Genomic DNA, 26155 nt, shown 5'->3' on the forward strand with positions numbered 1-26155 from the left:
GCTTTGATAAGATAGTTCAACTTTCTGACATACTTCATTCGGATCATTTTTTTTCGCCCCTTTGGTCAAATCCTTACAAGGATGTGACATAATCTTCGACTGGCGGCATAATCTTAGATTGGCCTAGAAATGGACAAAGGCACCCAGGCCGTTAATTAAGATTCACCCACAACAATCTAGCCTCTCCTAATCCCTGCAAGATGCACTCTGTACATCTAAACCAGAGCTGCTTACAGTTCACTTTGATGTGAAAGGCACTGGTTGCAGTAAACACCCTTCACATAAGCTATGAACTTGTTACCAGAAGAAATCAACACCTTACTTATGACCACAACTTGAAAAGGCAAAGGTTGATGTTCCTCTCAAAAGCCAATATGTGCATCTACTCCCATAAATAAAGCCAAAGTGTTCTTATCCAACAAAGGTTTATACACTTGCAATCTTGCAGTGTCAAGGTTAATGTTCTCAGTACAGCTGAGGAAATAAATACTGAATAAATATTATTGAGTGGTTTGTACCTCACCCCTCCTACACACACAGCCTATCACCATGGAGTTATTTTCAACAGTCAAGGTTCCTAAGACCATGTTATTATTAGTTTTAGGCCTGCTTTCTAAAAAAGGAAAAGAAAAAAAAACTTTAGAAGATGAAGGCTTTCACCACAAATATAGTTTTCCTTTGGATTTTTCCTTTCCCCCAGAAATAACCCATTTACAATGAGCGTAATTGAGGGTCTAAAATGGAGCATTGAAGGACCCACTGGGGACACATTAACCCGGGCTTAGCTGGGGTGAGAAAGGGCTTCAGGCGGCTCGCTCTAAAGCAGAGCTGTTGTCTGTCCAGAAACGGTCTCCCTTCCGACCCAGGAGCTAGAGCACTGGCCCTCGGGTGCTTACATGGCTGAGTTATAACCAAAGCATGGGCATGAGGTGTGGACTTCTCACATTAGCAGTCGAGTCTTGGTACGGTATGGTTTCTTTGTGGAGGCCATAATCGCCTCAGAAATGATAACACTAAGCCAGGCTTGTAAAATGTTTATAAAGACCTTACCTAACACATGAGCAGTCAATAAAAATGCAGAGACAGAGAGTGTGTATTTAAAATATTAGTTTTATTTCTTTCACGTAGTGCAGCCTACACACAGACACACACACACACATGAAAAAAAATACCAGTTACCGATGATGAGGCCACAAAAACTGCTGTCTCTGTGCAAGCATCTTTAGTGCCAGCGATTCAGATGTCCTCCATGGAAGAGATAAATGAATGCAATCAGCACTTTGTGGAAATCTCCTGAGCTGAGCTGTGGCAGGGAAATCTGGGTCACAGTTGCATTCATTGTTCAGTGAGCTTTCCCACATAGTTCAACCCACCGACAGCAATGAATGTTGATTGTGACCTTTATGGAGGTTTTTTTTCTTCCAGAAGTAGAGTTTAAGAGGGATTTTGGGGGCTGTATCAGTGATGTCTATTTTTTGGTCAATGGGAGTGTCAGAAGGTGTGTGTGTGTGTGTGTGTGTACGAACTGAGAAGGTAAGGCTGGCCGCAGGGGACAATCAACGGTCGATGGTTTATTTCAGTTAAGCCCAAACTCACCGACAGCGTTGAATGTTCACCGAAGCAGACCGAGTTTGATGGGTGGTGGTGACACAGAAACCTGGAGAAGCTTGATTTTGATGGAAGGTCTTTGTCTTTCACTTTGTCTCCCTCTCTCTCTACATTTCTCTGTCACCCTCTCTTTCCCTGTCTTGACAGTTTCCAACAGTGGCTACCAGCCCCCCATAATTGTTTTTACATCACTTATGAAACATTGCAATGCACTGCATCCTATGGGTCTTAGTGAAGCATTTGACATCAGTTTCATAAAAATGCTTCAATGCTTAAATACAGTATAAATGAATGAACCTGCAGATGTACAAGGGCAAATTGCAAAATCTCAACATTATACAAACATTTCATCTGATTACATGTCTAGCCTTCTTGTCTAATAGATGGTCTCGAGGTCACACAAACCATGTATGGCAGGTGACATGACTAACACCTCAGGACATGCAAAGCCCTTATAAAAACAAACCGTAAGCATCAGACTGCCGGGCGGGTAACAAGTCCTGACACAGCAACTGTAAATCCTTGTGGAAGGACAGGACTGCTGTGGTAATTTGCAGTGAGGGCTTGCAGGTAGACCGTAGGCATAAAGCAGTGCGTGTGCCTGCTAGGACAAAGAGAGTGGCTCTGTGAGTTTGCTGCTCCTGGCACTTTGAGCTCATGGCAGTTTCTGCAGTATTTTCTTACCATGCTTCTCCTGCCACAGAACGTGTGATTTCCAAAATAAATTGTACATGCAGACGATTAAACATTTAGCACATTCGGAAAGGAAAGACTCTCAATAATATTTACAGATGTAAAGAGGCTCATGAAACACACACACACAAAATACACACATTTCCACTCACCGCACACAGACAGGGACACTCTCACCTCTGGCTGGCATGGTGTGGTGGCCGGCCAGTGGCTCCCTCCAGTGACATGTGCTCTTTGATGGGGGTGATTACTGTAATTGGGCCTGGGCGATCCTCCTGCTGGAGCACCCCTGTGGGGGGAGGACAGGCCAGGATGCCTGGTGTCACACTCACTCACACGGCCTCTAATTACACATGAGGAGAGATGGAGAGGAAGAGGGAGAGGGAGTGACAGTGAGAGGAAACAAAAAAGACAGAGAGATGAAGAGACAACAGAGAGGAAGAGAGAGGGAAGACGAGACAAAGAAGGAAGAGGGGGAAAAAGACAGGGACATAAATGAATGCCTCCCCCTCCGTTTGACTTAAGCACTGCTTAAGAGCGCTGGCTTCTCCTGCTGCTGCCGCCTGAGCACCAGAGTAGAGGAGGCGCGGAGCCTCTGGGCCCCCGCCTGAGAGAGCCACGTCAGGGGCTACGTGCCCTTTCTCCTGCTGCTGCCTGAACCGGCTCATGCAGTCACACTCAGTAGGACAAACTAAGTAGCTTCTAGCACATTTCATGTGAAGATAGAGTAATTTGTGCTCATATTATAATCAAACTGTGTCTTGTCTTGTGCACTTAAAGGCTTGGACAGAGAATAGCTTTAAGGGTAGGGCACTGTGTGGCTCTTTTAAACAAGCCACACTAAGTACAGCACTGTGCATATAAGTATGTATTAAACTCAGATGAACCAAACCAAAGAAAATAAAAAAATCTAGAACCACATGTTTTGGCATTTAAAACATGTTGACTAATTCCATGTGGTCTCTGTACTTTCACTTTAAATAAGACAGGTGAGCAGGCCTGATAAATGTGGAGAGGAGGAATGCTGACCCAGGGCCAGAGGAGAGGGATTTGATTCCCAGAGCTCCTTGCAGGTGCTAAAGGCCCACCACCCGAGGCCACAGCCAACCAGGAGCCCACTGATGCAGGTCATGGACAAGCGCGGATTAGTGAGGTTGGTTGCAGAGAAGGAAAAAAATCTGATAACTCACTCATATTCTCATTTTTATTCCTCGTTGTATCTGTTTTGTTTTCGTCTGGGTACTGGTGGAGGTGTTATCACAGAGGCAGGCAAATTTATATACAAGAAAACCCACTAAAGAGACAGTACGTCATCGACTTCTGTGACACTTTGAAAATTACCTTTTTTTTCATTGACAGTGGAATATACAGTCATTTTAAAGGATGCAGGGGCGACCAAGGGTGTCAAACATTATTATCTGCGAACGATGTTCTTTCAGCTTCCAGCGCCTTCAAACAATCCATTTTTGGAGACATTATTTATAACTGTGAGGCAAATGAAAGACATCAATGCTCATCCATTAACAGACAGCTGTTTGTGTTCACGCATCATGGCGTGCTCTGCTGAGAGAGAAAGAGAGAGCGAGAGAAAGAGAGCTAGAGAAAGAGAGAGAGAGACTATTCATCTTTTTCCATTCAGACTGCTCACTGGGTACCAAACTGCTCTCACCATTTTGATGACAGGATATAAAATGTGTGGATTGGCTGGTTAACAGTGCATCATTTAGCACTCTGAATGGGCTCAACTGCACCCTTGGAGGGCTCCTGAGCAGGAGGGTGAAATATGTTTTGGGCTGTAGCCCCTGCAGGTTGATACAAACCTGAGAATGCCTTTGCTGTGTGTGTGTGTGTGTGTGTGTGTGTGTGTGTGTGTGGGCCTAGGCTTGTGCAGTCAGAACACCATACAATGTGATAATGGTGGAAGGAAGATGTGTGTGCATTTGTTTTTATTTTTCTCCTCCCCTGATACCTTGCAGCTGATGTCACAGCGCAAGGAGGATCATTATTTTCACACGCTGCTCTGGCTGCAATCTCTACTCCACCCAATTTTGCAAGCGGCCGCGGCATCAGCCAGTGGCCATGAAGCTGTGCCTGTTATGGGTTCACCATTAAATTCCAACCACTGCCTCTGGGTCCGAAATAATCAGAGCACCCACACAAACCCCCTCAGCTGTTGGCCCCTTTAATACTAAATTACACCATTACACCCCCAGTACCCCCCAACACACACACACACAGACTAACACAGGGGCCTGGCTCTACTGTCTTAATTGGACCTCATAATTGCAGATGTGAATTAATGTTCCCCAATGTTGATAGTGTAAGTACACACCAAAAAGAAGCAGAAAAAAAGAACGGATCTCCAACTGTTCTCCCCAAAATGAGAAACAGACACAGGGAGCGTTTCTTTCAAACCAAGAAAAAAAAAAGAGCATGGTTTTCCCATGGCAACCTTGGTCTTGGGCTGGCATCCCATAATCTTGGCGCAGTTGTTATGGCGCGGAGCGGGATATTTCCAGCAGGATGATTATAACTGTTACTCCTGATGTTTGGGCCAAGCCTTGCGGGCATGACGTTTAATGAGAGGCAACCCAGAGCCGGGGCCGACACACTCACGCGGAGACACAGGCCTTGCAGAGTAAACACGCACCAAAGCACCATAAACACGCACATAAATACTCACACTAAAAAGACCCCCTCGGAAATGTCGGTGGGTGCAGACAATCACGAGGGGGACACAGGGAAGGATACCCTTGATGTGTGCAAACATACACACAAACACGCACAAGCATGCACACACACACACACTCTGGAGAATATATAGTGTATACATACATACACACACACACACATATAAAGTTTAGATTTACTATATTAAAAATACAGGCCCTACAATAGGATTCAATGCAACAAAACAGTACACCTTTCATGTCTTATTTTTTTCAATGTTCCACATGTCCACCTTTATTTTTGATGATAGACTCAATCCTCTTTGGCACGGAGGATACCTGTGTTGCACATTCTTCAGGGGCAATTTTTTCTAGCTGCTCTTTGCTGGAGGGGTTGTGTTGCTCTACCTTCCAAATCCCCCTTACGGTGATTTAAGTCAGGTGACATACTTGGCCAGGTCATAGTTTTCATTTTTTTGTGTGATTTTGGCAGTGTGCTTTGGATCGTGATCATGCTGGAATAGCTCTCTTGTGCAAAGCTTCTGGAGACAGGGAGTCATCGTGTCAGCCAGTGTTTTGGTTTATCCACAGGCATTCATGGTTCCATCTACTGTATAAATATCATCTCCCCAACACCTTTTGCACTCATGCAGCCCCATAACACACTCCTACCCCCAGAAACTCTGGTTACCATTGATTACCCCTGTGCCAGGCCCCTCTGTTTTTCAGAGATACACTGTGCTAGTAGTGCACTGTCCATGGGGTCGTTTTGGAAGGATGGCCACGGCGGCGAATTGGAAATCACAGGTGTACTTCATTTTGTTTCATCAGATCACAGATTTTCTAACTGTTGTGTGAGTGATCACAAGCGTATTCACTTTTGTTGCACTGAGTTTCTACTTTGAGGCCTGTATTTTCAATAGAGTCTTTCTAAAATGAGTTTTTTATTGTTCATAAGAACTACTTATCAACCTAGAAATAATGCAATTATTGAGAGGTGATACAACTTTGAATCGTTTGACATTCCATTGATATGACACAGGGGTGTACTCACTTCTATTGTATACTCTATATACTGTATGGCTGTGTCTGTGCGCGTGTCGTATGTGTGTAAATATGTGTGTACAAATATCTCCTATTCTGTATTGCATCAGATTATTTCATTCCTCCCAAGTGAGCAAACCCATAATTAGATGTGCAGGTCTCGGGGGTAATTACCTGGCGACCTGTGGAAAGGCTTTAGTGGCGGGAAACCGCAGACAGATTGCCAAAGGTGGTGTCTCCTCTGTGTCTGGCTCTGAAGGGGGAGGAAGAAAGAAAGAAAGAGAGTGTGTTAAGTATGCTGAGTGTCTTCAGAGACGTGCATTTGAGGTCTGTTGGAATTTCCCTCTATATGCTGGGGAACCCACTCCCCTTCTACTTCCCCCAAGAACAAGCATGCACAAAGAACAATAAGAAGAAAAAAGGAAACCGTGAATGAAACCAGTACAAATTTAAAGATGTTTTTTAAAAAAAGGCCAAAGTGGAAACATCTTGTACTACACCATGTATGCACTCTGCTCTGTTTTCACTACGCGCAAAATAGCCAAGCCGCAGGAACAATTTGCACATAAAAACACAGACATCTCACAGCGCTGGTTCAGAAAAGGCTGCCGCGCTACTCATCGTAAAATAGTGATGTGAATTAAGTGAGAAGGAGACATTTCCTACATCTATACCCCTGAGTGCAAATCCACAGATCACACACAGTTCTCTGGTGTGGTCATCTCCAGGTCTTCCGTTTTTTGAGAGGTGACAAAGAGAGGCTTTATGACGTGCTTTTTGGAACCTGCCTGACATATTTACCCCTCGCACTTTTTTCAGCAAACATTCAAATTCAACATGTGGACAGGTCAATTGAAGGGTAGTCAAGCCTTTTTAGACACCAGAGCCCTGGTACTCCTAATAAATTCCAACCACGTACAACTGCATCTCACACTTTGAGCTAAATTACACACACCAGTCCACTCATATAACCAACACTGCTCGCTGAACCCAATGTCATGAGCTGCTCTCAACATTCTGTCTGCTCCTTAAGAAATACCCTCTGTAATTCTGTCTACAGGAGACCCAATTTCTGAGGACTGCTTCAACAGAGGCCTTGGGACCAGGTGGGCTTTGGGTAGGAGGCAGGAAAGTGTCAGGCCCCCTGGGGTGGTTGTAAAGATGCCTGCAGGAGTGTGATAGTGTGTGTGGATCAGTACCCTGCACTTTCCATCTCCACGCATCGCGAAAGGCCTTGATATCTGTGTGGCACCCATCCATTGGTGGTCTTGCATTGCCTGGTGTTTGTTATAGGGTGAGATGGCCCTGCTTCCTGTGTGACTTTCCCCTGGTGTCTACAGTTCCTAGGCAGCTGGGTCAAATCGCCCTATCCCACCCCCTTAGTCTTTCACAATGACTCACTCCAAATCATGATTTCTGTAGGTCATTAGTAAGGTGGAGAACTACCTATACTTAAATATGGATTTATTATTCCATATGGAAGAATTGACTTTGCGTCTTACAATGGTATGCATTGGGTTTAGATGCTTAATGAACCAGTAAGTGAGGAATCTGCATGCACTGTTGTTATAAGATTTAAAGGCAGGAGTTTTCCCTACGGTAGATCTAAGTCAGAAGGTCCATGATCTGTTGCCTCTGAAGAGTATTGTTTCATCAGTGGTTTTTAATATGACCAGACAAGTTCACCCAGTAGGTGACAATGTAGGTAATTAGTACACTTCTAGGAATCAAAAGTTGTTTGGTAGCAGTGTGTGTGTCTGCTGCTTCAACCCCTCTACAGGGTAGTGGGTAGTATTAATTTGAAGACGCCACACATGTTCTCTAATTTATTTCTTCATTAGCAGATCCGTGTATGTGTCAGGGCTCTAAAAGACCACCCACGTTCCGCGGCACTGTCGAAACAATAACGTTTTTTTTGCACTATAAAGTTTTGCACCGCGGGACCAAATGAGGAAAGTCACGTTAAATGATGTGCGGAACGAAAGAAGGTTTACGTGACTAAATTTTGTGGCAATTTCGCTGGGGGGGCTAGGACAGAAAAAAAACATTTGGACTACAAACATGGGGGAATTAACACAACAGGATTAATCTTAACACTTTGAGGTGGCACATGAATCAGGTTTATGAATCGTGAAACGGCTTACTGAAATTAAGATCCAGCCCCCCTCGCCATACTCCCACACGCACTACAAAACTCATCATACGGACCACCTAATGAAAGGACAGAACCCTTTTCTAAAAACAGACACCCAATCTCCAACACGCATCTAGTGTCAATATATCGTGCTGCATTTTTTTCATGTTTTATGTACCCTAGATGGGACACCACAAGGCAGTGTAGACAGCCGAGTCTTTTATGCCGTCCTCCTCAGGGACCACCCAGTGCTCTGCAACCCTGCGAGCCCTCTGAAGTTTTAATTGTCTCCATCCCCTGAGCACGCCTGAGACTCCAAACCGAGTTGCGCCGCCAGGCGTGGGCCCACTTGCGTCAGAAGGGGGTCTGAGTGAGAAGGCCTTGCATCTCGACGGGACAGGCATGAAACTTCTAAGACCGAGCATGCTTTACTTAAATGTGTCATCGGATACAGCCAGTTGTTGTCGGATTCAGTCAGTTGCGTGGTTCGTATAAAAATACTACGTGGTTACAGGGGTTCTGCCAGGAAAGCATAAATGACTGCCTATTTCGTTTGAGGCCAAGACATTTTTAAAAGTGTTCAGCTAAAACTAGAATACCTCTTAAGTAGATACCATCTCCCCTTCTCAATTTGTTCAATGCACATTTGTCAACGCAAGAACAAGAGCAGCCATTATACTATCAGTGAGCAAACAACCCAATCTCTCTCTCCCAACAACCAGTGGCACCAACGCATCCCACCCCCACACTGTCCACCCACCACCCCCCACCCCCAGTATAAGCAACTGAACACGCTTTTACTTCAAAGAGGGGACTTAAAATGCTTCCCCATACAAAGAGGTAGGGGAAAGAGGTAGGTAGAACGTTGGAGGAGATGAAAGGGTACAATAAAGACACAGACACTGTAATAAAGGAGGCTCCTCAGGAGAAGTGTTTTGTGGGGCCCTCTGGGTCTGTAATTTAAAATGACAATATCGGGGACAGCCGAACGGAGGAGAAAAGAAAAGAGGAGAGGAGAGGGGTGGGCCGCTCCTGATTGCAAGCCTTGATCCCTTGCACAAAGGGGGTAAATATTTTTGTTAGAAGACAAGACACAAATGCAAATGGAGTTTCATCCCTCAGAAAAAAAAAGACAGTGTGAGAGAGAGATAAAGATAAAGGAAAATGAGAAAGCACTACAGAGAGCACGAGAGAGAGAAAGGGAGAGAGAAAGAGAGAGAGAAAATACATGAGGAAAAAAAGACAAACACCCGTACTTCACCCCCCTACTGTTTGCAATGATATGCAAACATCCCGCCTGGGGTATTCATCTGTTCTTATGGCAGCTTACCGCAGATGCTATCAAGGCCCATTTATTAGAGCGAGTAGCAGCAGGTAATGACCCTGAACTGATGTGAAGCACGCCTGGGCCGAGGAACAGGAGAAGGTAAGTAACCTAATTCATGGGAAGGCTTTAAGGAGCGAATTTACCCAGAGTCTACGCAAGCATCAGCCAGGCTGGGACGGCTTGCAGCCAGAGAAATCCACTTACTCACGGAGCCACAGGGGCCACGGGGCCCTGCAGAAGTGTGGCTATCAGTCGCAAACACAGTCAGGGACGATTGTTTTGACAGCACGAGATAACCCAAGCACTTGTGCTCATTCTTTTTGCTCACGAGGCAATACTGAATTTGAGGATTTTTTGGGGGTGAAAGAGAAGGAAGAAAGAAGATCAAAGAAATAATGAACAAACAGGACAGAATAGTGAAAGAATAGAATAGAGAAAGAGAGTAATAAAAGGTCTGTCTTTTAAAAGTATCCATATTCTCTCATAAACATATAGAGAAGCAGGAAACGTAATGCACCACAGTCAGCTTGTCATGGGTTCTGAGAAATGGACTGTCTGTGAATGAAATATCACTGCTACTTACTCAATCCCCCAACCATAAACAACTAAGACAGTTTCTTTGAAAAAAAAAAAAAAAATCAACCAAACAAACAAACAAAAATCTAATTGTGTGTACTAAAGCCATCATCCTGTGTTGTGAAAGGTAGTAGGTGATAGCGGGGAGTAGGTGATAGTGCTCCTGGATAATATGTACAAGAGGATGTTTAATAACCTGCTCAGAGAAAAAGCGCCCGCACTCTTGGCACAGATTCCCAAGGCGAGTCAAATGGCAGAGGATTTAAGGGGCAGGTACGGTACCCACAATTCCTTAGTGCAATTAGCGCAGGACCCAGAAACAGACAGCTTTATAACCTCATAAAGAAGTCAGACAACACCACCCCAGCCTCCCCTGCCCCCTCAATCACGGCCCAGCACTGCCACAAAACCCAGACTGCTTCTGTCAAGGGCCCCAGGGAAGCCTCCACAGCTTTGTGTGAAAAATGCTAGTCACTAAGACTGTATGCTTTTGAGATTAATATAGACTTTAAAGGCAAGGCCTGGAAGAACTTATAGGAAGTTGACTATTTTGTGTTTTTGATTCACTAATCTGAAGGCCAGTTAGACCAAGATCAGGGAATCAAATTGATCTGTGTTGTGGTATTGGGTTGTATAGATTTCACTTACTTAACTTAGATTTAATTTAAAAGACTTATTAAGTTGCCCATAATGCATGACAAGTGGTGCCACTGGGAACCGACTTGAGAGACTTTACTTTGAGACTTAACTTTACCTTAGAGAGTGGGGTTATCTTAAGTGGAGCTTTGACCTCCTGAGTGGACCCTTGAGCAGGTTTTTGAGACAAATTTAAAATAAACTGAAGTATGGTATGCTATGGAGGATTTACCCAGAAATAATCTTTGCTGCTAAAGTTGAACAAAGAAAGTTTGCTCCCCCTCTCTTCAATACAGTCCACATACACACACACGCACACACACACGCACACACACGCACACACACACACACACACACACACACACACACAGACACACACACAGACACACACACTCCAAGTAGAGCAGGGCTTGACCTTTGCTCTTTGAGAATGCAGGCAACAGATTTGAGCCTTCACAGTTTGACAGGCGCCATATTAAAAACACACAGACACACACCACACACACACACACTAAAGAAACTAAAGAGATGGTAAAACATCCCCCCAAAAAAGAAAATGAGGGTTTTAAACACTGTAAACCCTGAGAGAATAAAGGAGAGAGGAGCCTCCATCTCCTCTACTGTTCCATTTAAGTCTGCTTTACAGGAGCCCATTAAAGCCCAATGCTTTTGTTTGCTGGAGGGGCTAGGATCACCTGGCACGCACTAACCGTCAAAGGGCCTGGGAGGGGGCACCTGGGGCTGTGTGAGGGGTGGTTAGGCACCAGAAGGGCGGGGGGGGGGGGGGGGTTGTGAGGGGTGGAACACACATGCGCCATCCTCTAGGAATGAGATGCAGGTAGATCATGAAAGGGAGGAGAAAGTAACAGTCTCAGAACCAGTTATTACAACTAAAAATGTAGAGAGAGAGAGACCCAGGTAGCTCCAGACAACAGTAGACATAAAGAAAGCAAGAATTAGAGGGGATATGCTAGGGTGAGTGTCGGGTGGGAATATAACAAGTAGCCCACTGAGAAAATGGCTGCCTCTTAGCCTTTCAACTAGCCCCTTTTCAACTGCAATGACTGCTTTGACTCTTACTACAAAGGAGGAAAGATGCATGAGTGTGTCAGAAAGAGAGAGAAAGAAAGACGGAGAATGGGAGAGACGGAATGACCGAGGAAGCAGGAAGAAAGAGAGTGGAGCTCCAGAAAACAGAGAGAGGGAGAAATTGTAGCCCTCCGTCCGGCACTTTTTATATCCATGTTACCTATAATCCGGCAGCCCCAGCTTGTCTGCCCACTTGACAGCGTGGAAAAGATTTACAGGCGCTTTTAGCGCGCCTAAAGAATGCTCTTAAGCTAAGTGGCTGGGAGCCATCTTAGGAATACTAAATGATAGCACAATGAAACACTTTACCTCTCTCCTCCACTTGGTCACCCTCTCAGAACTCTAACCCTAAATGCTGGAGGGACCACAACGCAAAGATGACGAAGGTTGAACAAACATATCTCTGAGCTTTCTCAGGTGTTTGGAAGAGATTACTACAGTTTTAATGTCATTGCACTTAACTTGTTGCCTGCTTTTAATGTCAGCAATTTGGCATACAAAAAAAAATGTTCAATTTTGTCACTCTCCTCAAGATCACACCATTAAATGACAAAAGGGTGAGTGAGTTTCCTCTCTACCAGCAAAGGGTTGCTGTGGTGTTCCGCAGTTAAAGACGGGAGAAGAGGCGAAAGGTTCTAAAAAATTACAAAACATCCATGAGGGTCCAAGGGCAGCATGTGTGCTCTACGTGGACCTGCTCTAAACCAGCCCCCCCAACACACACACACACACACACACACACACACACACACACACACACACACACACACACACACACACACACACACACACACACACACACACACACACACACACACACACACACACACACACACACACACACACACACACACACAAACACACAAGCCATCCTTGATTGCTAGTAATGCCAGGGGGGGTTGGAGGGGAGTGGGGCCTCTGACAAGGAAGCGTGAGCTCCCATTATAGTCTCCTCCCCAGGCAGTTGTGGTAGCCAGTCTTCATCTCCCAGCCTAAGTCTAAGTCTACTTCAGGGGCCTACCTTCAAGAGCTCCCTCTCTCTCATCTCTCACAGCTCACCACTCCATATTGCTTCTCTTCTCCCTCTCTTTCTTTGATAACCTTTAAAAAGCAGTTAGGAGGGAGGAGAAGATACAGGAAGTTTTCATCATAGACGAAACAACACATAATCCCATGGGGAGAAAATATTTAGCAAACTTTATTCAGGCCATTGAAAAAAAAAGTCCACACATTCAAATGACAAATTTATCTTTGAAAGTGCCCTAAAATAGCAAATAATGGGAAAAAAAATCTGCTTCTATTATTTTTTAAAGGTATATGGCACCATTCTTTCTCTACAGATGGCCCTTTAGTGTAACATGAGCGGAGGCCTGACAAATCAAACATTTGTCTTTAATGCAGACTGGGCCCCTGGGCTCACTCTACTGTATGGTGCTGTAGGTCGGCCCGCGCCGAAAGGTAACTTCAGTACAGCGAGACGGAATCCATGGTCATTATGTGCAGCTCATAAAATTGCTAACAGCTGTGTGCCTATTCACATCACTGTACCCTCACCCCCACCCCCCCACCCCACCCCCCTGAGATATCTAACCCTCTCTCCATCTCCTCTCGTCTTCTTTCAGGCACAGCTGCACAGATAAAGGAAGAGGGTTAAGCAAATATGGCACGGCGCACAGTCAACAGCCAGCCAGCCAGCCAGTCTTGCTGCTCCCTCAGAGTTCCCTGAGACAAGCTCACAGTCAGGCTTATGGGCTGCCTTACGCCATTCTGCTTGCCCTCTCCCTCTATCCCTGTCTTTCTCTATCGCACTCTCTTTCTCTGTCTCTCTCTGGGGGATTTGCAGTGGAGGGTTCTTCATGGAAGAGTGACAATGAATTCATTCACTGTTTTGAATCCAGAAGTCAGACGGCACTGTCCTTTTTGATCACAAAGAGAAACAGTATTTCATGATTCTTTTTTTAGATTATGTCCTTTCACTTCCTGCAAAAACTTTTTCAGGTCTTTGATGAATGTTTTAACAAATGTTTATTCTTGGTTTTAAATATTGTAAGATAGATAGTTTAATGGGACAATTGATCAATTTCATTTTTGGGCATGCAAAAATGACAGTGTACATCAGTGGAAAAAACTAAATAGAAAATGACTCTTTTGCTTTAATGATATATTAAGATTATTCACACATAGATTTGAACTTTTAACTAAATCTACAAGGAATCTTGTAGAGAAGGTTTGGTGCTATCAAGGGGCAGTGTGCTCAGTGATCAATGAAGAACTAGTGCAGGCTGATTTTTATGATTTATGATACATATTTTTGTAATGAAGGATTTCTAAAATTCTCTTCTTCATATAGGTCTTGATATAGGCGTCTTCCATATTTAATTTAAATTCTTGCCACCCCCGCCTTCCTGATCTCTATGTGCACACACACACATACACACACATGTACACTCGCACACACACAATCCCCCTGCCCTGGAAAGGCCTGGACAGTGTTCTTTTGTGTTCACCCTCTTTTCGAGCTGCAGAGCATGCCTGGACAGGCGGAGAGGGAGAAAGAGCAAGAGGGAGAGAGAGAGAGGGAGGGTTACGTGAAGAGAAGGTAGGAGGAAGAGAAACAGGAGTGAGGCTGAAAATGTGAGAATAGATATCAGGGGAAAGGAGGAGATAGGGGTGGAGGGTGTGTGTGTGAGAGGAGGAGTAAAAAGGAAAGAAGAGGAAGAAAGAGAAAGAGAGAACATGAAGAGGCTTGAGAAGGATAGGACTGAGGAGAGAGACTCAGGCTGAGAGAGGAGAGTGTGTGAGTGTGTGCATGTGCGTGCGTGCAGGACTCCCAAGGTCATCGTTCACGCCTCCTAAACTTTTCTGTGAACTCAGCACTAGCAGAGTGGTCCTCCACAAGGCTGGCGCATGCGCAGTGTGACCTCCAACAAAAAAGATGCCTTAATTTTGCCACTTACAGCACATACTCACTGCATTAAGCCCAAAAGCCATACAATTAACAGGCAGAAAAATAACTAACTAAAAAACTCAAACTCTCAGGCTCCCCTTCAGTTCAATACAAAGGCTCTATACACTCATGTACATAATAATATAATAATATAAAACTGTGCAGTAGATACAGCTCAAGACTGAGTGGAGCCTTTGCCATAGGGGTGGCAGTGACAGCGCCAAACACGAGTCTGTAAATGCCACCTCAACTCCTGCTACCCTCCAGTGCCTGAAAAATCACCCTTGCAGCAAAGCACTGCATTGCCAAGCACATCTCGCCACTGATGCCAAGTGAATCATAAAAGCCTATCAACTAGGCAAGCGAAGACATAGCCAGAGAGTGCCATTTTGTGTGTGAACGTGTAGTTTGTGTGTGTCTGTGTGTGTGTGTGTGTGTGTGTGGGTGTGGGTGTGGATGTGTGTGTGCACTTGAGTGATACAGTGTGCGTGTGTGTGTGTGTGTGTGTGTGTGTGTGTGTGTGTGTGTGTGTGTGTAATCTTGTGTGTGTGGTCGTGTGACATGTGTGGGTGTAAATGTGTGGTGAATGTGTGGGTGTAAATGTGCGTCTAGATGTGGCTGTGGTGCGTGTGTCTGTACATGGAGTGTGTATGCATTCAAGCGTGTGTGTGTGTGTGTGTATGTGCGTGCACATGTGTGTGTCCTTCTTGCGGCAAGTTGCCAGACCCTCACAGCTGTGCCCATGCTGGGATCTGTTCATTAATCAATCAGACAGAAGAAGAGAGGCTCCAGCAGTGAGGGGTGTGTTTATGCATGTGTGTGTGTGTGTGTGTGTGTGTGTGTGTGTGTGTGTGTGTGTGTGTGTGTGTGTGTGTGTGTGTGCGTGAGTATTGGTTGTGGTGGGGGGCTTGAGTGTGAAGGGTGTGTTCACCAGAGGGCGGGGCCACGTGCCACCAGATTTATCACACACACACACACACGCACACATACAGCATGCATGTACATCAGATATGTCAGAATAATCACACATTAACATTTATACATACACGATTTTCTAAACAAACATACACATGCAACCACACACACACACACACACACACACACACACACACACACACACACACACATCCTGACAAGAAAAGGACGAATCTGAATAGAAACACTTGGCACAATGTCCTTAAATAAATAAAGAGAAACCTTGTTCTTTCCATTCATTAAAAAACAACCACACACCCAGAACACCAGTGAATGACAGAGTGGAAGTAAGCAGAAGCAGAATCTAATCTACTTGATCCAACTTGTGTGCTGCTGTTGTTTTTGGACGAGTCTCCTGCAACCACACTTGAGATCAGATTTAAAGGAGATGGATGAGCAGCGTGGCACTTTCCTGCTATTTTTGCTGGCACTCTCCAGCCATAGAGCTGTAGTGTCTGCATTAGGCTAAGAGGCTGATGACTTCCGATAGCTTAAATGGGGACGCCTAATGGCATGGCTCCATACTGAAGCACTCAAGCACCAGCATTACCAAGCTAGCCACCAAATCTAGCCAACAACTGTGGTCTAACAGTGACTGTGGACCAAAGACAATGGCAGGAAACACACGGCGACACAAGAGCGCAGTTGTTGTAACTTTTTGCAGTCTTAAAGCGCATGTGCGTAAAAGAAATAGTCTGTTAAATGTGGCATGAACCTGGAACAAGGAGCGAAAAAGAGAGGAGAAATCAAGTGTGTCATAAGCTTTGGTAACGCACATTCACACACACATCCATGATCTTAAAAACCCCCTGAAGGCTTCCTTTGAAACTTTAACTCATTTGAGCGCTACTAATGGTTTATGCAATCAGATCCAGTGGCTGTTCCACCCCCCAGGGCGGCATGATTGACTTGGAAATGTACGGTATGAAACGCAAGCTCAAAATAAAATACGCACTGCTCCCCCGTTCCTACAGTACGGCTAGAATTTGCTTCACGCCGTATAGACACAGCGCCGGCGGTATTATCTGGGAGAGAAATCATGTTTATAGAAAGGGGGATTGTAGTGAATGACACACATAAGCTGCTAGGAGGATGGGGGAAGAACAAGGTTCTGCGAGGACGTCGTGGAGCCTTCCAAATGTCGGGGGGGTATTTTAAGGGCTGAGGTTAACTCTGTAGTGAAGCTGCATAATAATTCAGACGGGGTTCCATTTTTTTCTTTTTTTTTTTAAAGCGCTAGCTCTATATTGTGTGTCGGTGGGTGCACTGAGACGGAGCGGCATTTGGAGACATAAGTCACCCAGGAACGCTCCTCCGACTGCGGTTAATTTTTTCCCCCCACACACACTGTCTCACTGCTGCAGGATGTCTGGAGCGGAGTTTATTTTAGAATTGGAAATGAAGAATGTGTGTCAATTCCCGGTATTCCACTGTATAGGGTGTGCGTAGCAGCTGTACAGAAAGAAGACATTTAGTATGCTTTTGAAAAACAAGCAGAATACATTTGCAATTATAATGGTATGATTAAATATTATGCTAGTTTAGTTTTTTGTAAGATTGATTGTGCTTACAAGAAATATAAAAGTGGTTTGTTCTTAATATAACATCAAAAAAATTGTTTGTTAATATACTACAAAATGCTCACTGGACACTGTCAGAATTCTTTAAAGATCAGTAGCATTGAAAAAAAAAAAAAAACATTCTAAATGTAGGCTCTCTGTACACCACACTTCTAAATCTGGACTTCACAAAACAGTTTACCCTGACAGAAACCAAAGTGAGTCAGAGTGTCTGAAAAATGTCCACCAAATGCACTACATTCCAGTCCGAACATAAATGTTTCCACCCTCCACCCTGGTCCTCACAACTGAGCAGAGAGTTCCTCTAGGCCTTCCTGAGCCGTCTTCTCCTCAGAGGCTTCTTGAGTGCCACCCCCTGAAAAACCTGGGGGTGTTTCCACTGGGAACCAGAGGTCTCCACTGTCCACTCCAGTTGACCCAGGTGCATAAACCCCTGGCTACTTAAACTAAGCCGATCCCTGATAATGGACAGAACTAACACACTCCAGTCACACTGCGTCGGCTTGTAAGTACTCCAGGCAGTGATAAAAACATCCACCTCACTAAGCGACTAGGCGCTGCTGACTCCACAAGGGGGGGGGGGGGGGGGGGGGGGGGGCTGCCAGAGAACTTCAGCTGGGACTTTACAGGACCCATTTGTCCCAGTGATTTCACGCCGGGGGCCTCCACTGCCTTCCTTTCTCCAGGTTTCACTGTGACTCTTTCATCAGGAGCTCATTCACTGGAAGAGCTGAGTGATTTATTCTGAGCTAACAGTGCGCTGGAGAGGCAGGGCAGGGTAGGGTAGGGCAGGCCAGGGTGGAGGAGTGTTCGGGCACCATGGAGGCAGATGCGGGGGAGCGACGAGAGTGGCATGGGCTGGCACGGTGCCCTGAGGGAACTGCTGCTGCTGTTGAAATGAGATGTGTGTCGGGGTGGCGTGGCGTGGGGGGGGGGGGGGCTACTGGGTGCACCTGGTGTGCATGTGTGTGTAGAAAGAGGGTGAGGAAGACAACGGCTGAGAGAGAATTCATTACCTTCCCCTTTAGCTGACTAGTCAAACCCAAACAGACCACTCTAGGCAAGAACCCTAGACCCCTATACATCCCCTGTTCCAAACGATACTTCATTCACACAACAGCAGTATGTCTCCCTCTTTGACATACACACACACACACACACACACACACACACACACACACACACACACTCACTTTATATATTGTCCATGAATGCAGACAGAGTTAGTCTATTAGTTCCACAGAGTTTCCATTTTCATTCTTGGAAAATGCAAATACATATGTTCAAAATACATTTTGTTAAACCTTTCTGATGTAAGCCAGACTGCCTATTCCAGGACTTCTGAGGAAATTCAATCATAAATCCAGCAAAAAAAGTTAGAATTCAATGCAAGGAAATTTAACACAGGAATTACTATATTTAATTCTATTTGACTTCTGTTTCACAAGGGTTTAGCATTTGCTTGCTCACAGAACGTATAGGGCGCCATTTCAATTTTGATGTCCTTTACGTGGGACATTCATCATTGCGAAATGTTCATATTTTTTTCCTAATTCAATTTAACCAACATTTGCCTTCACAAGTGTCGTAAGGCTTCAAACCACCAGCCAGGTCGCCCTAAGCTACAAAGCACTGTGGGAATCCCTTATGAGACTGCGGGTTTCTGGTCGAGCCCCTTCTTTATGGATTTGCCATTCATCCCTTGAGCCACAATGGCCGTCATCCCAATTAGTCACACCACTGGGAAGATAATATGAAGTGTCACCTGTCTCAGTTTCATCTTTAGTCAATCTGACAAACCAGCAGACGCCATCAATCTTAGAGCCTGCTGAGGGATACGGCACGGTAGCGTAAAAGACAGAATTACGATCCCTAACGCCGTCATGTTGACTAAGGCCACGAAGAGAACACTGTGTCAACATTATGTCAACATTTTTTTTTCTTCATGACAGACTACTGTTGAAGGGCAGGGCAAAGGGAGACAGTGTTGCTAAGTGAATATGACCAAACACGTCTGTTTTGCACAAAGGACAAAAAGTCAGGGACAGGCATCTGTAATCAGAAATTAGCCGACCTAACAAAGAAACACTAAATATCTCTCAAGGACTGACGAAGACCAATCGTTGTTTCTTCATAAAATAAAGAAAGACACCCTAAGGCTTAGAGAAACAAGGCTGAGCAGATGACAGTGATTCTTAATATTTGTGTAAATGATATTTCATGTATTCATGTGTGTGTGTAGGGGTGTGTATAAATGAATGAGCCTCTCTCCTTGATACACTGTGCAGTAATCAAACATATTCACCCCAAACCGACACCTCAACAACTACAAAACTTAAAAAAAATGCTTTTTATTACAAAGTAAAAGCTTTACCACCACCCCCACCCCCCCTTAAAAAAAAGAGAGAGAGACGACAGTATTTCTAATACATCCAGCTGCGCCCATTCACACTGTCACTGATCACGCGGGGCCTCGGCTTACACCACCATCCCCAGCAAGCTTCTTCCTGCCTGGGCTGCTAATCGCACACACAGCCCCACTGAAATGAGCCTTCTCCTGGGCCGAATGCTGTTCCTTCAGCCTCCCCGCCTCCACTCAACCCCCTACCCCCCCACCCCCCCACCCGCTCGCGCCCTGCTCTAGTCTTTGTGATTAAATCTGTTATTGCTCGGAGCTGCTTGGAAGGATATCTGTCAGACAGTTGGTTCCTCGGGCCAGTCATGCCTGGCTGTGCGGGCAGGGCCATTGTTATAATGCCAGCATACGGGAGGATTTTGTGTGTGTGTGTGTGTGTGTGTAAGGGGGACCTTTTTCAACGTTCTTCAGCATCTTTCCATTTTTTTTTTCATTAGCATTTTTTTTCTTTCCTTACACTGTCACCATGCTCAGATGTTCCATTATTGAATAGCAGCATGCTATGCTTTGTCTCCTGTGGTTGGTTGGGCAAGGTTACAATTATTTACTGGTAACCTCACCCCCAACCCATACACACCCTAAAATGAGAAAGGCCACATGAGTGGACTCTGCTGATAAACAGCTCTCTCTCTCTCTCTCTCTCTCTATCTGGTGCTTCCATTGATTGGGAGACAGGAGGAGAACTGGATAGCTGGGAGTAAAATGACTCCCCTCCATAGGGCTCGGACTGAATCAATATTCCTGGTCACCGCGCCGGCTCCCCATCACACAGCAGTCACCTGTGGGGCTCAGACTCTGGGCACGGCTGATCATATTCCTCCATTTCCATCCATTGCCACTGGGCTGTTTTCTGCCATACACCTCATACGCCGGCGCAGCTCACATTAATACAAAAGCAAAGAGCACAACCGAGCATGTGCAGGGATCCCCGAAACCCATCCTCGCAGTTTCCATGGGGACATCCAGTAGCAGGCACCTTTCACCTTTCCACACGGCAGGAAGCAAAAAGCCAAACTTGTCCAACAAGCCCTTCTTGCCTGTGTCGGAATTACATCCCCGCACCCCACCCACGTCCACCATCCTCGTGCCGCTGTTGAAACAGGACCAAGCATCTGTCTTGTCTCTCCATCCAGATGGCAGGAGAGTGTATGGAAATTGCCTCATTAACCTCGCCGCTCTTAAGTGGCTCGCGTGCTAATAGCTCGGTCCGTTAGGGTCGCTTTTATTAGGGCCCATTAATGCTATCAGACAGCCATCACCCCGTGCCCGAGGTGATTGGCTGTGGCAGTGCCAGAGCCCCGCCGTAATTACACACGACAGTCCTCCCATTGGTCCCTGCACCTGGCAATATATTCCTAATCCATCACAACTGTGTTTTCTCTTTTTTTTGCTTTGGATGAGCGATGTCTGTACGCTGTTAGTATGAATATGAATATGAAGCGAAGGAGCAGGTGGAAGTGGCACTGCTTGCCATAGGCTGTAGTGTCGGCCACACCCCAACACATGAACAATACAGGGGCATAACAGCACCAGGAGAAGGAGAAAAATGTTTGAAAAGGACGTCTGTTTTCACGCAGTCTCGTCCCCCCAGGGGTGGGAAGGCTTAAGGGTCTTTGTGTTCATGAGAGTGTGTGTGTGTGTGTGTGTGTGTGAGAGAGAGAGAGTTTGTGTGTGTGTGAGATAGAGGCAGCGCATGCACAAGAGAGAGTTGGTGTGAGTCGCTATATGTGTGAGAGAGTGAGAAAGCGTGAGACAGAAGGTGTGTGTGTGGGAGAAGAAGAGAGATAGAGAAAGAGTGTGTGTGCGTTATCTGTGGCACAGTTTGACGCTTGCACCTGGAGCAGGGAGGAGCATGTATGGGGTCAGAGGTCAATCCCGACAGAAGCCCCAACTAAACACGGCTCCGCTCTCTTGGCTGAGGGGTCCAGACAACTCCTGCTGTGTCATCCCACAACACGCAGTCCTCTTTTCTTCTCTTTTGCCCCCTCTAACCCCCTCCCCACCTCTCCCCTTTCTTGGAGCCTCCCAGTAATCCATAATTTTCAAATGACCGGTGGCTCAATTATCCACCCCTTGACACACACACACACACACACACACACACACACACACACACACACACACACACACACACACACCCTTTTCTTCTGACAGATAAAGATTCCCAAAAAACAATTAACCTCTTTCTGGCTGTAGTCTTTTCCCAGGCAAAGGCAGGGAGGGGGGTGACAGAAGCCTCCATCTCCAGGCCAGACCGTGACGAGTTCTTCTGACACACAAGTCATGTTACATAAACCAGGCTGCCTCGTGAGGCCTTTCTTTTTTTTCTTTTGACATTTCATTGGCCCTTGCAAATATCTCAGTGAGACATTATATTTAACTATGGGAATCACTCAAACACACACACACACACACACGCATACACACCCTGAAAAAACTTGATGATGGACTAAAAGCATACTGTGTGTTTGGTGATGCCATTAAAACTTTGGTAAATTACATTAAGTCAGCATGATTATGGCTGCCCTTATGAAATTTTAATTCCAGGACAGGATGAGAGTAGACATGTGTGGAAAGAACCTAGAGAGTTCAAACAAATGACTACAGGTGAGGGCTAATTAAGGAGAGATCCCTGTGATAAAAAAAAGAAAGAAAAATAAGTAAAAAAGAAAAATAGTCAGCCCCTGAGCTTTGAATGAAGAGCGTACCCTAACCCTTTCTCACACCTCTTCCTTCTTTCCCTCCTTCTTTTAGCACAGGTCTCAGTCTATATGGCTTGGCCCCATGCCTGCATAAGTCTTTAATAAATGCTTCTTCTCTCGTGGAGGGCCTCCTATTCATGGCCAGGTAGAATGCTCCTCATCGCAGGAAAGAGAGAAAAACAGCTTGTTGCTTCCATTGAGCCCTTTATTACACCCTTTCAAAGAATGAGGGCAGGGTGGGGATGGAGGGGGGGTGAGAAAGAAAAGAAAAAGAAAGAAAGATCTCTCCTCCTCTTAATGCCAGCCACCTCCCCTCTCTCTCTCTCTCTCTCTCTCTCTGCTCCGAAAATTGTTGAAAAATTCAGAATGGTCTGAGACGACTAAACACGGGTGATTTTTGCTTCCAAGAAAGCAGTCACACTGGTGTCAACAGCAACCTCGGGGGGAATCATAATCTCTCCAAAGACAAAAGGCAGCCACTCCACACAGAAACAGACTCTAATCATATAAACATGTAAAAACAAGGCATAAATCAAGCTTCACAACTAACAAAAAAAAATACACAATTACACCAAAACAACACATTTCCCTTGTTAAACAGTTCACCCGTACTAAGCTCACCAAAACGTATTCATGTCACCGCATATATCGTTTTCTAGTACAGCACAATGGCAGGGGTAAATAAAATACTTTCGCCGTGACAAAGACCAAGTTTTACGGGTGGCACACAGGCGCTAATTTTGGGCTGGGACTGAAGCAAATGTGCAGAAGCTGTTTTTGTCCCTTTTCATGGGAGTCAGAAGCTTCACACTTCACGACCACAGATGAGCATTGAGGCAAAAACCTCAGCATCAGCACAGAAACAGCAACATACGGCCACCTTATTAAAACAATACAGAGAAGAAAAAAGGCTGGATTATGAATTGTATGTGTGTGTGTTTTAAACGGATGTCGGTTGTTATGATGACAGCCAGAGCCAGTGAGAGTTATAACGACTTCGACTGCTGGTGAGGGATCACAAGAGGCGACGTCTCTTTTGGATGGAGCCTCCTCACCATGGCGGAGAGATGAAAAGATCCTCTCCTTGATGAATTCAGCACGAGAACAAAACAAAACATGAAATACTCAAGTGTGTAAAAAGATAAAAAGCAAGAAACATAAATCCCAGATATATACAGTAAGGTGACACCCCTCTCTCCCAAAAATAAAAATAAATCATGGGAAGAAAATATTAAGAATTTCCAAGAGGGAGAAAAATAATCACTCAGATACCATTTGCTGTTTGATGTTTAAACCCAGATGCTCACACACACACACACACACACCTTTACTCAGCTAACCCTACTGCCTCTAATCAATACGGCTCAGTATGAAGCATTTCTTCACACAGTTAAATAAATAAAATTATTTTATGAAACACAACTGCCACTCAACAATTTTGTGGGTGCTTGCCAACTGCACTCCTTCACACACACATACAGTCTTGTCATTCATATTTTTCCCTCCTCTCACATGTGTTCAGATATGTGCGTGTGTGTGTGCCAGATTCAAGCCCAGCTCCTCTCGTAGACAAGTGGGCAGAGCTGGCCTCTGCAAACATTGCGTGCTGCCTGCTTGATTGTGGAGGGGGGAGAAAGAGAGAAAAGGGAGGGAGGACAGAAAGAGAGAGAGAGGATGACACAGAATGCGAGGACGACAGACAAAGAGAGAAAATGCAGAGAGAGAGAGAGAGAGACAGACAGACGGGTGGAATGTGACACAGAGAAGAAGTAAAGGAAAAACAGATATGGGGGAAATAAACGACTGGTGGTGTTCCAGACAAGCTGGAACTCTGTCCATCATTATGTTGTCTAGCCTTCAGGTGTATCAGGCAGCAGTGGGCATCACAGTAAGGAGGGGCAGAGAGTAGCACCGCCAGACAAAGAAACAGCATACCAGCAGAAAAAAAAGAAAAGAAAAAACGGGAACACCATAAAAATTTGATTAGGCGATCCACCACTTAAGTGACTTTCTGTGTTCTACCTCTCTCTGTTTCTTTCTCATATCCCTCTCTCTCTCTCAACCCCCCCTCTTCCCTTTAGAACACAGCTCCAGAGAACGAGACAGACTGATTTCATAGGTCTTAATTAAAAACATCTGAAGCCTTTCAGACATCAAACGAACTGGTCAGTTGGGCTTGATTGCCATGAATTTGAGAATATTTGTGAGCTTTTTTTTCTGCCATTCTTGCCCATCTCTCCTTTCTATGTCTGACAATCCATTTAAAGGTACTCTCCAATGGTGTGCCCTCCAACAAAGTGAATATATGGTATCTTAAAGACACAGGACCTCTTACTGCAAGGCATTTAGGGCCACAGACATACACACACTTGACCACTGAACAAGTGGACCACATTTCACTATCTCCAGTGCTTGAACACCCAATCCATCCTGTTCAAATCCATGAAACCACCTCAACTTGCTCATCAAATTAGGTGCTCATCAACTGTATTGTTAATGTTGAATACTATAACATTGATAAACAATCTGAAACGTGGATCAAATTGGGTTTTTTGGGCTTGACGAGTGACATTTCCAGGGCTTTTAACGATATTTTATGAAGGGGGACATATGGGAGGGAGACAGACGGGAAAACAGAGCGAAATAACATTCCAACCCCAGTGTCAACAGCACTACAGTAGCATAGACTATGCCAGTCGGAGATGACAAAAGAAAAGGTTGGTTACAGTAGTCTAATGTGAACTTCAACATTAGCTACCATATGAACATACATGCAGATTCCGTTGTTCTACTAATTGCCCATACACAGGCCTACCGGCCAGAAGAAAAGCAGGGTCACCTGGTTTTTACCGGCCGGTACAGACTACTGAGAGGCTATTTGGGTTATCATACAAGTACAAGTTAAAAAGAAATGCCAAAGACTGAATAACAAATAATAATAAAAAAAATAATGCCATGTGATATCAAATAAAATAATGCAGTTATGTGTTTACTTTAAGAATGTATTTTCGAAATGTGTTTTTTTTCATTTAGGCTAGCCACAAAAAAAATCGCAAAATAAGACGTTAAAATCTACACCGTCTAATGTGTTTCCATTTTGGGGTGGTGCACCATCGCATGGTACAATTTAAAGACCAAATCAAATGAAAGTAGGATATATTTTCTGGAGTATAGAAATATCGTCACTTACGGTTCAGTTTTTATTGCAGCAGAGAAGTAGGTGGTGTCGTCCCAGAAAGTCCGTTGGCACCAAGCAAAGACCGCTGAAACGCAAAGCCGCTTCATTAAAAGTTGCGTGGATACGTAGGCAGTCGCAGTCCTGTTGTCGTAGTTTCTTGCACCAGCGCAGTCTGCAGCATTAAAGCTGCGGGAAACGATGTGAAGGGGGCTGTCATGTGAGTGCAAGGGTGGGCGTAAGAATGGATCCACTTGCAGGACGACGTCAGGGACCACTCTCATGATGTAGGTGGATTCAGCTTCGTTGTGCCGGCCGGGTACAGTGTGTGAAGAACGTCGTGTATGATGTGGGCGCGACCATAGAGTTGATCCCGCCTACATTGTGAGTAGCCTGCCTATCCTACAAGTCCATCCGTCTTAGTTGCCACCATCATGTGACCAAAAAAACCCTCAAACCATTGGTCAAATGCGCATAAATTGATAAGGCTCGGCTTTGTTCTATTGAATTAGGACCAAAACTCTGAACACAACGCCCCTCCTCCTCCCCGAAATTTACGTGCAGAAATGTGTATGAGTTTAGAT

At 45.1% G+C, this 26155-nt stretch overlaps 1 long non-coding RNA gene across 1 annotated transcript; it reads right to left on the reverse strand.

Annotated features, from left to right (window-relative positions):
- Window positions 1–1954: 1954 nt before the first annotated feature.
- On the reverse strand, window positions 1955–25897 carry LOC116222186. Its single transcript, XR_004164516.1, has 3 exons — window positions 25587–25897; window positions 6189–6267; window positions 1955–2644 (listed from the first exon to the last, which is right to left on the reverse strand). It is a non-coding gene; the product is annotated as an uncharacterized LOC116222186 (long non-coding RNA).
- Window positions 25898–26155: the final 258 nt, after the last annotated feature.

This window comes from Clupea harengus, chromosome 10 (genome assembly GCF_900700415.2).
Source record: "Clupea harengus chromosome 10, Ch_v2.0.2, whole genome shotgun sequence".
Lineage (NCBI taxonomy): Eukaryota > Metazoa > Chordata > Actinopteri > Clupeiformes > Clupeidae > Clupea > Clupea harengus.